This window comes from Aquila chrysaetos, chromosome 8, assembly GCF_900496995.4.
Source record: "Aquila chrysaetos chrysaetos chromosome 8, bAquChr1.4, whole genome shotgun sequence".
In the NCBI taxonomy this organism is placed as follows: domain Eukaryota; kingdom Metazoa; phylum Chordata; class Aves; order Accipitriformes; family Accipitridae; genus Aquila; species Aquila chrysaetos.
This window is the reverse complement of record NC_044011.1, coordinates 46,587,764-46,601,248: the sequence shown is the minus strand read 5'-3', so window position 1 is coordinate 46,601,248 and position 13,485 is coordinate 46,587,764. Positions and strand designations below refer to the sequence as shown.

The 13,485-nt window shown below is 50.9% G+C and overlaps 1 protein-coding gene across 4 annotated transcripts in view; it reads right to left on the bottom strand.

Annotated features, from left to right (window-relative positions):
• Nucleotides 1-11,646, bottom strand: part of CDON (cell adhesion associated, oncogene regulated) — a 55,016-nt gene extending 43,370 nt beyond the window's left edge. For 2 of the 4 annotated variants that reach the window (XM_030022270.2, XM_030022269.2), the window contains exon 1: nucleotides 11,490-11,646. The gene's annotated coding sequence lies outside the window, so the exon portion shown is untranslated. Of the gene's footprint in view, nucleotides 1-10,958; nucleotides 11,162-11,271; nucleotides 11,337-11,489 lie in introns of those variants that run through there. The other 2 variants (XM_030022268.2, XM_030022267.2) reach the window with 2 other exon arrangements.
• Nucleotides 11,647-13,485: the final 1,839 nt, after the last annotated feature.

Genomic DNA, 13,485 nt, shown 5'->3' with positions numbered 1-13,485 from the left:
CCGGTATCCTTACTAAACTCTGAATTGCAAGAATGTAGGCAAAAATTAAGAAAAAAAATATACAAAACCCAACTCCAAGTGAGATGTGCCCATTTTCTCAAGTGCACTAAGGGACTCGCTGTCCTAATTATCTGAGCTACACGTACACATGCCACAGCAAGCTTCAGTACTGCCTCATGCTGTGTCTTTTCCCCTCCAAAAAGTTTGGATTTTGCGTGTCAAGGATGATCACCCGTGTTTATAATTTCTCTACAGTTCCTAGAACCAGAATCAAGCTCGATTAAAAAAAAAAAAAAAAAAAAAAAAGACTAGAACCACAGGCTTGCTCTGGTCATCAGAAAAACCTGTCAGACAAAGGAGCTTGTGTCCACGCACGCTGCCTAAAGGTCCGCTTCCAGCAGCGCTCTCATGCCTGGTAGATTTTGACATGAGAGAAGGTTCATGAAAAGAGCAGCAACCTTAGAGGACAGCAAGCTCATTTCTGAGGCGATTCTAGATGAACACCGACACCTCGTCCATCAGTAGCCTCCAGCAAGCAACAGCTCTAAAAAACGCAGGCAAATGGGTTCCTTTTGCTGCCTTACCCCAAGTCCAACTCGGTCTGTTGCAACTTGCACGGATCCATGCTATCCATGATCCCTTAAAGGGAAGCACAACTATTAAATCCACACCTGCAGCCAGAATTTATAGCAACCCCATCTACTGCTGTCTTACATCATAGGCAATTAGGAGCCTGTGAACTCATGGCTGCAGGATATGGGAGGCGCGCTGGAACCAGAGAGCAAAGCCTGTGTGTTAGAGCAGAGTTGTCAGTCACCCTTTAGAATTCACTGTGCCTGTGGATGGCTGAAATCATGCACAAAACAGAGCAACTGATCCATTTTGACTCTGCTTCCTACACAAAAGTGCTGTCCTCCCCTTGAAATTGCTGTTTCCCCTCCTTTTACAGTAGTCCATACACATTGCTGCTCTAGCCAGTCTCCAGGGCAGATAGGCAGGAGAACAATGCTGATTAAAAAGCAAACCAGCTAACCAGTGACAGCTGAGGGAGACGGCAGGAAAAGAGTCCATCCTTTCTTCCCCTGATTAGAACAAGCCTTCGAACAATTCATCCTTCAGCATTACATAAGCTGACCGGGTAACCCCGTTTTACTGCTCTCCTCCCCTCCCTTCCCCCACACTCAACAGATCAAACCTGGTTTCAACATTAAAGTTCGAACTCTTGAGCAAAACCACACTTCTGTGCTTCTTAACCTACAGGGAAGGAATCCTGACACAACTGACAATATTCCTCTAGCAAAACAATCCCATTAGCCTCAGGCCCAGATAAAAGCTGTCTCGATGCAACAGCTAGGCAGAAAAAAAGTGAGAAAATCATGTTGGTCAGGCCAGGTGTGCTACAACAAACTGATCTGGCTCCCGTGTGAGGAGAGGGGTAGCAGAATACTGGGGAAGGCGAGGGGGGCTTTAGGTTGGATTTGCTCAGCAGCATTGTGCAACCGAGCACCGGCCCTAGCTTCCCGCCTCCTTCCTTGTGCCAGCGGAGCCGAAGGAGAGCGCCGATCCAGGGGAAGGAGGCAGCAGCGGTCACAGAACCATCGCCTGAGGGTTCAGCTTCTCTAGCTCTGCTCCTTCACCCGCTGCAGCTGAGTTGCAAGTCGAAGCCACGCTGTCGGCTCACCCCTGCTAGAGGCAGGGACCCCAACCCAGAGCAGACAGGCAATCGGGGGCAGAAACGTCAAACCGCAGCAGTTCATGAGTCAGAGCCCTCAATCTCCTCCCGCGAATCAGGGTAACGGCAGCTATTACCAGCAGAACCAGTTCAAACATGAACAACTGATAGGAAAGTAGTTAAGTTTCATCATGGGTACCAGGGAGAATTTTCCACCGGGTTAACCTGACTGCGCCCTGTTTTCACTCGCACAGACATATCCTACTTTGCTGAACATGATTTCTGTTTGGACATCCAATGGCAGACCAGAGATTCCAGGAGACACCTTTCCCAAAGGAAGAAGGGACACCGCTGCTGTGGCTTCGCAACACAGGAAGAAAGTTCGAGACTCTTCATAGCACATCAGCTCCCCCGCAAAACTTCAATGCCAAGCTCGGCAACACACAAGGGCCCTGCAAAGATAACCGGCTGCCGGGATTGATTCCATCCCACATTAGCGTCCATCAGATAGCAAGAAAAACAAGATTAAGCAGCACCACGGCATTAGTCTTCATCTCAACTTGGCAAAGAAAGCAAATGTTTCTTTTTCTGTTGGCTTCTCTTTGTGTGTTTTTTTAAAGCAAATCTCAGACTCAGCCAGAGAAAGGTGCCTGGACTTTTTAATACTGGGGGATAAGAAGGGACAACACTTGTACACTTGCCAGACCCCAGATAAGTAGTGAATGCTTAGGTTAAGCAGGCTAGCATCTGCCTCCTGCGATATATACATTTCCAGAATGAAAATAAACAGCTTCACACCTTTGGCTCGGAGAAGGACTTCAGCTTCTTCTATGCCCTCAACCTGCAGCCTCTCCACTCAAGCAAGAAGGGTCAGAAGGGTGAGGGTCACTTGCAATTCCCTTATTCCAACCTACAAGCGTAAGGCTGGAAACTTTCGGTCTCCTGTCGTACCAGGTAGGCAGATTAGGGTCTTTGCTACTGCATGTAGGATCTGGTGTTGCTTCACTGTGTTTTACTGTAAGAGTTGTTCAGACTCTGAATATACACACTTCCCATGTGTGTTGGTTCTATATGAGCAACAGCAAACACACAAATTAGGAAAAATGCTAACTTGAAAACTAGACCATTTTTTAAGTGCTCAGCTCAAAAGCCCATCATCTAGAAAGCCGCAGCTCAACTTAATGCTACCACCCAGTTCATTTAAGATCTGTTCCTACGATGATTCAGGGAGCTGAAGGGACTCAAGCCACACAACTGCAGACAGTCTGACTTCAGTATCCACCATCTGTGACCTGGTCCTAGACTCCTCTCTGGCTGATCCTGATTCGCGCAGCAATTTGAAAGTGCTGTCTGCACCCAAAAAAAATGCCTCAGTCTGAATAGCTGAGTTTAAAATTATATCATTAAGCTTGAAATTTCAACATATTTAGAGAGTTTTGATAATAACATTTTTGATTACATCCATTGCCAGCTTCCTCCTACACCCTGACAAAGATTTAAAGTATACATTCCTATTTCACTCTGCAACAAAGATTAGTGGCAGGAACAGAAAACATCTTCTGTTCCAAAAAACCCTGGGGGTTTTCCTCCTTAGCTTGCATTTTATTAGAGGAGACTCAAATCTCCATCAAGCTGTGATACTTGTTGCCTGAATACTTTGCAGTGACAGTGTATCCCAGTGCTACACCAAAATGCACCTTCTGAAAAGGCCCATGAGAAACAAAGAGATTTCCTGAAGCTATTGCAAACGCGAAACAGTTCCTCAGAAGTAACAGCCCTCAGCAAGCTTTATGAAAATCTGAGCCTACGCTTGAGCGTATGCACACATAGCCATAATTCGGAAACTTTTGTGAGCTCTTATTGTGGGGAAGCGGGGCGGGGGGGGGGGGGGGAACAAAGGAAAACCGCACGCTATTGTTCAGTTTGACTCCGCAATACATTTAATCTACATGGAGTTGGAACATTACACAGCAAAACTCTTCAGCTACCAGAGATTACGTACAGCCAACACCAGCAAAACCCATTCTCCAAAGGGGGAAATACTGTTTCTAAAGATCTTATCTTTGCCCCACACAGCACAGAAATTCTCCAGAATACAGCTGAAAGCTGTCACTAGCGCTTCTGATCCCACACCCCAAGTGGATCGGATCAATGCAAGAATACCAGTTCTCATGAAACAAGGAAAGCCAAAGCTGATTAGTTTCATCAACTTGACCTTCAGCTGTCAGAGCTTTTGCCGGTAAGACTGCAACAGACTTTGGGGTTCTGAGCAGAGGGAAGACCTGCCCAGACATCTATAACCATCACATCTCGCAGCCTCTTTGAGCCTATCAACAGGACCTACCCTTGATGTGTTCCAAGACGTTAAAGCGACAAGACACAGCCTATGAGCTGCCAAAGAGTTATTCCAGTACATCCATAGGGATGATAATAGATTTAGCTACACAAATTCCATCGCTAAAGTTGCGCAACTCCCTTCCCAGCCTTGGATCTGCCTGTGTGTGCGATAACAAGGACTACCCACGTGTCACTGGCAGAAGGTCTTCAGTGTGTGGCTCCAGAACAACCCTGACCAGCTCAAAAGGCCACAGAGCCAGCCTAGCAGAACTACAGAACCATCTTCCTAAACATCTTATTTCTACTTCTAAGCCACCCATTGCCACCTCCTTGTCCCCAACGAGTTCATTCCCCCAACCCCAATTCTCAAGCTCCTGTATACAACTTCTTTCCTGGATGCAGAGCATGCTGCCTTGTGTTAGGGGACAGTCATTGCTGCCGAGAGACCCAAGTGGTGCAAGCTCACCCCCCTGGCAGGTGCCAGCACCAGCAACAACACTTCTAACTAGGGCAAGGAGTACGTGCAGACGGGTGATGTCATGGCCAGAGCAGACGGGTGATGTCATGGCCAGAGCAGCCTGCAGGCACCCTCTCTCCACCCTGAGCCTCCCCCCAGCTTGGCAGAGCTGCAATTTATCTTCTCATCCACCTGGGACCAGAGGCCTTTGGCACAGCCCCATCCTCATCCCTCCTTTGGTATGGGGCGGGGGGGGGGGGGCACATACACAGGTTGTTGTTAAGATTTCAGCAGGCAGGCTAAATGAAACGGTGAAGAAAGAAGCTTTTCAGAGGGGGAGGTGGGGAGAAGAGGCATACACGTATTAAACAAATCATCTGTTTGGAACGCTGGCTCCTACTTGTTCTCAGTTATATTATTCACTCAAGAGTGGATTAATCCATCACTGCAAAGGAATCTCCAGATCTCAGAGATAAAGGCAACAAGTCATGCACTGACTGTCTGTGGATCCTCCTGAAAATCGCCAGCCTTTCTCATACCCTTATTTGGGCCGATCTATCATCTCTTAACAAACAAGAAGCAAAAAAAAGGAAATTAAAAACTGAAAAAATACCACCTGATTACAGTAACTTCACTCAGGAAAACCTAGCTTGGGTCAATCTGGAAGCAAACGGGATTTCAACTCGGAAGAATCATCTCCAGTTTCTTTCAGAAGGGGCCACGTTAACTGTCCTCTTTCCTTGCCGCAGTTCCCCAGATGGGACTTGTCCTCACAAGCGGAACGGTCACCTGGGGGTTACCTCCTGAACTGGCACGTAAAAAACCCGTAATTTCTTTCAAGATTCTTCAGAGTGAGGCCTTTTAGCCAGATAAATGGTTTGGTTTACTCAGTGAGGACTGGGAAAGGAAAACACACAGTACCATCCCTGTGCAGGAACAAAAGCATCTCCAGCTAGAGCAGGCTGCCACTCGGACACAAGTTGTCCTTCCTGCTGGAGAGTGCTGTCGTATTTTGTATAGACGTCTCCAGGATCCGTTTGTCCTTCAGTGCTTTAGCGGATGACGCAGAGCAATTACAGAGGCATTCGGGAACCACCTTTTCTTCACCCAAGCTTTAGGGAGGGAGAGAAGATTCCCCACAGCTCACCACTGACCAGAGCTAGCAGCCCACAACGCAGGGGTCTCACCAGCATGCGGAAGGTGAGATTGAGCGAGCCAGCAGGCAACACAACCCACAGCTACCTTTGCAAAGACAAAAAAACACCCCCAAAAATGTAAACCAGTGGTGCCCAGCCCCTTTGCCTTTCTCCTTTGCAGAGCCTGTTTTTCAACGAGGGGCTGCTCATGGCATGAGCGGTTTTTCCCTCATCTAGTGTTCTTTGGTGTTTTATGGGTTCGCTGCGAGGAAAACTGAGGTCTGCGAGGCAGGCAGACTTTGTACGACTGCGAGGTAGGAAATATTAAACTTGTCTTTGAATTAAACAAATAAGGCTCAACCGCTTGGTTCATTATCAGATACAATGGTTGAAGTCTGTGGGGAAAACTAAACGGCAAAACCCAGGGTATAAATCAAAGGCATGATCAGACAGACAGGTGAGGCTGAGGGTGCGGTTTCACCTTACAGCTAAGCCAAAGCAAAAGCTAGCCGCTGCCAAAAGGGACGGTCTCCTTCCCCCGGCACGCTCGGCTCCCCCCGCCCCTGCTCCCTCACTCCCTCCTGCTGCTTTTGGCACTGCCCCCAGCTGCCAAGCTGGAAGAAAATATTCCAACCCAGCTGGCTTATCTTGCTCTAGGTTTCAGGGGATTTTTAAATTTTTTTTCCCCCTGCCGTTTTAGTGAGCTTAACTGGTTTAATCGGGCATTTCTAGCGAGAAGCAGGGGATGGGAGATGGAGGGGGGGAATGGCAAGACACCCCACCTCCCCACACCCCCTCACAAGGCAACCGGCTCTTGGCTCAGCTGCAGCATTGAGAGTGCTGTTTTATGAGACAGCTAAGCCAATTTAAAAGCTGGCTGCTGCCAAAAGGGGCCTTCCCCCCCACCCCTCCAGCCCCCAGAGGCCTCCCCAGTCATCAGGGTGGAAGATTTAGCAACTCTAACTGCAGGGCAAGATCCAGCGGAAAGTTTGGGGCTTGGTTTTTTTTTTTTTTTTTTGAAGGGTTAGCTGGAGTCACTCCCCTGCGGCTGCTCTGCCGCTGGATTCCCACAGCGGGGAACAGGCAGGAACGTACCTGCCACCTCCTGCAGCAGCCAGTCCTCTGACTGAGCTGTAACGTGAAGCTGCACCCAGAGAGCCGGGGGGGGGGGGGGGAAGTCCCACCTGGCTAGAAGAGCTCCAAGACATCTCATAGGTATGGGAAATGGGAAAACAACCCACCTTGCATGATTATTTTCCCTCCTGTTGAAAGACAGAAGGTATTTCTTGCATAGGAAGAGCAAGCAGGGGCTTAATGGAAAAGACAGGTGGTCTGGATGCACAAGTCTCAATCCCTAGTAGGGCTGAACAAGCAGTTTACCCTGAAGTGATAACTGTCACTGGAGAACCATCATCCGCACTGGAAAGGGAGAAGTGAGCTGGGGAAACTAAGTGGAAAACTATGACACACACAGCCCTAGAAGTTGTACTGAGCCATCTACCAAGGAAATTGCTGGAAGAACACTCTACTGAAAAAAAACCCCAAAACACACACACACAGATGAAACTATCTAGTCTAAAAATTCTTGGGACAGGGTATCGGGAGACCTCTCGTTACCTGAAGTAATAGAGCAAAGAGTTTTTTGCTGAATTTGCCAAGGACAATCACTATCCCAGGGTGAATGATGTGGGAGAAGGGGACACACAATACCAGGGCTTGCTCAGGGAGGCCACCAGGAGAACATTAATGCAGTAGGAAAGGGAATACGCCTGGAGAACAGACCTAGTACCAGCTCACCTGTTAAACTAGATCAAAACAGCAAAAAAAAGTGTACAGGGGACACAGTTTGGTCCCCACATACCAGCTTTAAGAGTCAGGGTTGCAAGACAAGCTGGAAATTCCCATTTAAAGAGGAAATTTGACCAATTCTGCTTGATACAAGATTTTAAGCTCCGGAAGCCAGCATTTTTGATCAGTCTCATCCCAGCTGCAGACTGGAATCAGCTCAGAAGCTCCCCAGCCCACTGAAACACTGAGGGAAACAGAAAACTGATAAAAATACACTGCAGCAAGTAGGAAAAAGTGGCGCGACTCAGCTGAAGGGAGCCACTCACCAGTCAACAGATCATAAGCAAAGCAGCAGACAAAAAACTGACTCTACATATAAAGGTCAAGTTTACAGTATCAATTAATTCATACAAATTAGATGTTGCCTAACAAAAGATGTTAGGCAGGTTTCTGAGCTGCGTACAGCCTGCCGATTAAAGCGATTCCATATAAAATGTTATCTCAGATACCAGATCTCAACAGGTTTGCGGGTGAAGACTCGCTCAGTCTCAGGGCTTCTGGTACTAAACGAAAGGTTTCAAAGCCTCGCTGGAGCCAAGTCACCAGCAACAGAACTTGCAGCCGTCACCCAGACATATGGGCAGTCACAGGACCCGAGCCAAGCAAAATGAACTCCTTGAAACAAAACGCATTTTCAGGTCGTTTTGCCTAAGTTTGTGTGACCTCCTGCTCCTCGCACCCAGCCCTGCAACCAACTTCCCAGGGAAGCCGAGATCAAAGCAGTTGGCCCTTTACACCTTCAGCCACATCAACAACGCTAACAGCCACGTGAAGAGGAGCACCGGGAGAAGGTGCTGCTCGACCATACCGTGCAATTAGCTACACGCACGTCCACATCAGGCACCGCTTTGGAAAACAGCTTTATTCCCAGAATGACTTAATCATCACATGCTTCCCAGTTCGTCTTTTTGGCGCCACAGCTGAAGGTTTGCTGGTCTTACGCCTAATGGTAGCGTCTTATCTCAAGCAGCCACCAAATTAATTTCAGTGGTCTTGCTACGACCGAGGACTTCATTAGGCAAAGCAGGTGTGTTCGGGGACATGCAGAGGAGGATTTATGAGATGACGAACACCGGTATGGCTGTGTGCTCACACGAGCGAATCAATTTCTTTGCTTCACAATTTCCACATCTGCAGAAGCAGTCTTTAAACAAGTCAGTGTATTTTTAAGCTCTGACAGTTAAAATCCTCAAGTGACATCACCTGAAGTTGGAGCACAGCTGCCTTATTCCTCTGGCACACCAGCGAGCCAAAGTAAGCATGAGCCTCAGTTTATAGGCTTACAGCACACCTTGAGATAATGAAAGCACTGGCGGGATTTGCCCCAGCAGCAGAGTCAGGTCTCTCCTTATGTGTTTTTTTCCTCAGTCTTGGGGTAAGAAACACAAAGTTTAGTACCAGTGCACCCCAGCCGGCCTGCACAGCAAGCCAGCAGAGGGAGCAGGCAGGAGTCCCGGCCCAAACACCACCCGCCAGCATCCCCGAAGGGCTGGCAGGCAAAGAACGAAGAGCACCAGGTCGAGCTGGCGTCCCACCAAACCCCAGTGCTTGCAAAAGGATGAAAAATAACCAAGACTGCACGAGGGATGGCAAAAAAACCCCACTGCAGGCTGCTTTCCGTGGTGCATTAGAGCTTGCCAAGGCGGGAGCAGCCCACCGGCCCGCCCACACTTCACCTTGCACGCACGGGCACGGCTGTTTACAAGCACTTGGGGCAGCTTAAGGGTGTAAATCGCATTAATCCAAGCGACAAAGCTACCGCGCTCATCCTTGGGTGAATTACTAATCCTTCGCTGCTAGAGCCGTTCCCATCTTACTTCCTACCCCTCAGAGGAGGAAAAAAAAAAAAAAAAAATATACATTTTAACACGAAGCAGGCAGGTAAAGCAGTGGATCCCATCTTGGTATAACTCTACCTGTGAGTCCAGTTTTAAATAACCAAATAGTTTTGGCCAACAGTCACAGGTTTCTACAGCTTCTTCACAAGCCTGCAGATTTTTCTGGGATGTAGATCAAGCCAGTCAGAGGCTTCCCTCTTGTTTTGGAGAAGGGAGTACGGGAAAAATATTTATTTCTTTTTCATGGAGCGCTACTCCATTATCAAGCCCTCCCCACAAGACAGGCTCGTAACTGCTTTTAAAAGGTAGAAGTTTGGTTTCAACGCATTTGAATCACACAAGCGGCCGGCCAGCGCTTGCCACCTATTTTAGCTTGGTGGAACAAAAGCACGCTGGTTGTTATTAGGGCATGTGTTCTATCAAGTTTAACGGAAAAGCGTTAAGAAATCACACCGTGAAACGTTCACTGCTACTCGAGAGCTAAGAATTTTTCGAATATAGCGACACGAAGGAGTGGGCTGTTGCCCTCAGCAACCGCTATTACAAAAGCACTTTTTCTCCTTAAAGAAGTTACGGGTGGGCAGTACATCACATAAATCTCAACTGTCAAAACACCAGAGTCGCAGAAGATGAGCAGAAAAACAAACCGGCTCCACGCAGCTCAGCTTTAAGCACTATCACAACAGGATTACCTGCTTTGTTCAAAGAAAACTCTGGGCCACAGACGACAAAACCCCAGAGAATAAAAGTTTACGTGCTCCTCGTCACCTCAGTGACCAGTGGCTGCGGAGTGACAACCCTGGTGTTTGGGTTAGTAAATTGTATTTCTGGTGCATGTGTGAAAGATACAACTCACTGAGTAAACACCCCTCAAGAGCTGACAGTTTTACTGCCACAGGCTTGGCGCGGCTACTCCTTCTCAGAAACCTCCTAGCACATAGACGGAGCAAATCATTTGGGGAAAGCGTTAGAAAAAAAAAAAAAAGCTACATAAAACCATCACATTTACCCATTTGCCAATCCTTTAAAAAGTTACGAGGCAGGGGCAAGATAAACATCGCCTGTTTTCTGCCTAACAGTTGAAAGTTGTGTGTCACTTCTGAAAACATTTCCCTTTTGGTTTAAAAACATCACTATTGAAAACATGCAATAGTCGACTGGAAAGTTCTTTCATTAAAAGTCAACAACTGTATAATTACTAGGTTTTTTCTGGCAAAGAGGCAGACAAAGCAAGAAGAAGTAATTTCAAATTCAAGAGCTAGATTGCTTCAAGGATGGAGGCGCCTTAATGCAATTAAAAAAGAAAGAAAAAAAAAAAACAGAGTTAAGATGTCACGACGCTTTACAGCCGGCATCCTCAGGCATCGCACACCACCTCTTGCTTTAGGGGCTGACTTTCAACCGCTCTAATCGCAGAGAAAGTGACCTTACGGATTAAAAACGAGCATTGAGATTATCAATTTTAAGACGGTTAAGAGGCTAGAGGCGACCCCAAGCCCATCCCCTGCCGGCCCGCCTTCGAAGAGAACAGCACTTTAATGGCAAATATAGCAGAGTCGGAGCAACTTTCGCTGTGAAATGAGACCGTAAATCAGTAACAGACTGGAGGCATAGCAGTGAAACGGCGCTCCAACGCCTTTTTTTTTTTTTTCCTCCTTTTTTCGACTCACCAAAGCGCTCTCTGCAGCGGCTCAGTTTTGGTCTGTTCTCCCGCTCAGTCTCACAGACCGAGAGGGCAAAAAAAAAAAAAAAAAATTAAAAAAAAAAAAATCAAAGTCAGATGGTTTGAATAAACCCCGCGCCTGAGCCCCGGCTTCAAACGGAGCACGATAAGCCCCTTCGGTCGTGCCTTGACTTCGGCACACGGCTTCCCGGGGCGGGGGGGACGGACGGACGGACGGGTCAGCCCCCCCCCCTCCCCCCCCCCCGGCCTCCCCTCACCGCCCAAACCCGGGCACCGCCGGGCACAGACCCCTCAGGTGCCGGCTCCGACCTCCGCCGCCGGCGGCCGCCTCAAGCCCCGTCTGTGTGTCCGTCCCGTCCCGTCCCCCCCCCCCCCCGCGGGAAACGGCTCCGGGGCTGACAGGAGCCGCCGCCACCTGCGATCACCCCACACACCCCCCCCCCCCCCCCGCCCCGCAACGGCCGCGCCGCGCGCCCCCTCACAGCAAGGGCGGCGCGGCGGGAAGCGGGCGCGTTACCTCTCGGCAGCCGCCGCGCCCCCTCCCTGGTCCCGTTCCCGTTCCCGGTCCCGCTCGGCGGCGGCTCCCCAGGACATTCCAGGCTGAGGCGGGCGACCCGGCGGACGGGAGCCTCCATCCAACGCCGCCCGGCCGCGCCGCTTATCTCTAACCCCCCCCCCCCCCCCCCCCAAACCCCCCCTCCCCTCCCTCCCCGCCCCGCTCCCACCGGCGCCCCGTGTCGGAGGCGGCGGCGCCTCCTCTCCGCCTCTTCCCTCACCGCCCCGCCCCGCGGAGCGTACCAACGGCCGGCGGAGGGGAGGACGAACCGGAGGGGGCGGGGGGGGGGAGAGAGGAGAGAGCGGGGCCGGGCCTTACAGCGCCCTCCGGGCGGCCCCCGGTGCTGCGGGCCCTTTAAGGGAAAAGGAAGGGGGGGGGGGGGGGGGCTGCACGTGCGCGCGCGCCGCCGCACCCCGGAGCGGGGCGGGGGGGGGAGGAGGAGGAGGAGGAGGAGGAGGAGGCGGGGGGGAGGTTGCACCCACCGTGCAAAGCCTGCGAGCTTGCAACCGTGCACCGGCTGCTTGCTTGCAGCGGGGAGAGCGCGCTGCCGAGGGCCGTGCAGCCGTGCACGCTTCCCCTCGCGCACCCGTGCAGCCGTGCACGCTTCCCCTCGCGCACCCGTGCACGCTTGCACCCGTGCACACTTCCCCTCATGCACGCTTGCACCCGTGCACACTTCCCCTCATGCACCTGTGGTGCGCGCTTGCACCCGTGCACGCTTCCCCTCATGCACGCTTGCACCGGTGCACGCTTCTCGTCGTGCACCCGTGCACGCTTGCACCCATGCATGCTTCCCCTCGTGCACCTGTGGTGCACACTTGCACCCATGCACGCTTCCCCTCATGCACGCTTGCACCGGTGCATGCTTCTCCTCGTGCACCCATGCACACTTCCCCTTGTGCATGGGTGCACGCTTGCACCCGTGCACGCTTCCCCTCGTGCACCCGTGGTGCACACTTCCCCTCGTGCATGCTTGCAACCGTGCACACTTCCCCTCGTGCGACCACGCACCCGTGCACGCTTGCCCTTGTGCACCCGCGCAAAGGCCGGTTTGCACGCCGGCGGGCCTGGGATACCCGTTGCAAATCCTTCGCCCTCGCACCCGGGGGTTGCCCGGCCCTCCTTGCAACGCGGTGCGAGAGCTGCGGGGTTTATGCGAGCGGAGCTCCGGCTCTCACGCAGCCGCTTGGAACGAGCGGAGCGTGGCGGGAGCGAGGGGAGCCGGAGAGCGGCTCCGGCTTTTTCCAGAGGGTCGGAGACGCTCTTCCCGCGCGTCGCGCGTGTGCTCCGTGCGAGCACGGGGCTGAAAAAACGGCAAAAAAGCGGCCTTAGCGGGGCTTGGACGGCGTCCAGCTGCAAACCGCAGCGAGATCACGCTAAGCGTCCGGGGAAGCTCCTGTCATTTGCAGCGTGATTTAATATTAACGGCTTGCTGAATTGCTCGGCATTAGACCTAATCCGCGGGATTAAAACCAACGAACCGGCGCGGTACGGCCTCATCCTGCGCCCAAACCCTCGCCCCTTTCCGAAAGGCCCAAAATGCCTCGGTTTTTGGGGGGGAATTAGCAAAATTTTGGTCGCTTCTGCGCGTGGCGGCTGGGGGCTGAGCTGGAAAGGGATTTATCCGAAGGAGGGTTTCGCGTGGAAAGGCTTCAGCAGCACGTGGAGCGGGCCGGAAAGAGACACAGCTCCTGTGTTTAAAAATAAAAGAGAAATAGGCTTTTTTTTTAAAAAAAAAACAACTTGAAACAAAGTTTCTTGGTTTTCGGGCAAACCTGCGAGACCGACAGGCTGCGCTACCCTGTGTTTACCAGCCCTAATTTTATCCCTCAGGAGGTTTCCTGTAGGACGTCATTATTTCCACAAGTATAAAGCGGAAAAAAATAAAGAAAATGAAGGCTAGAAAAATCCTCGGCGGATTAAAAATCCCATAATCCGAAGAAAAGGCCCCAAAACA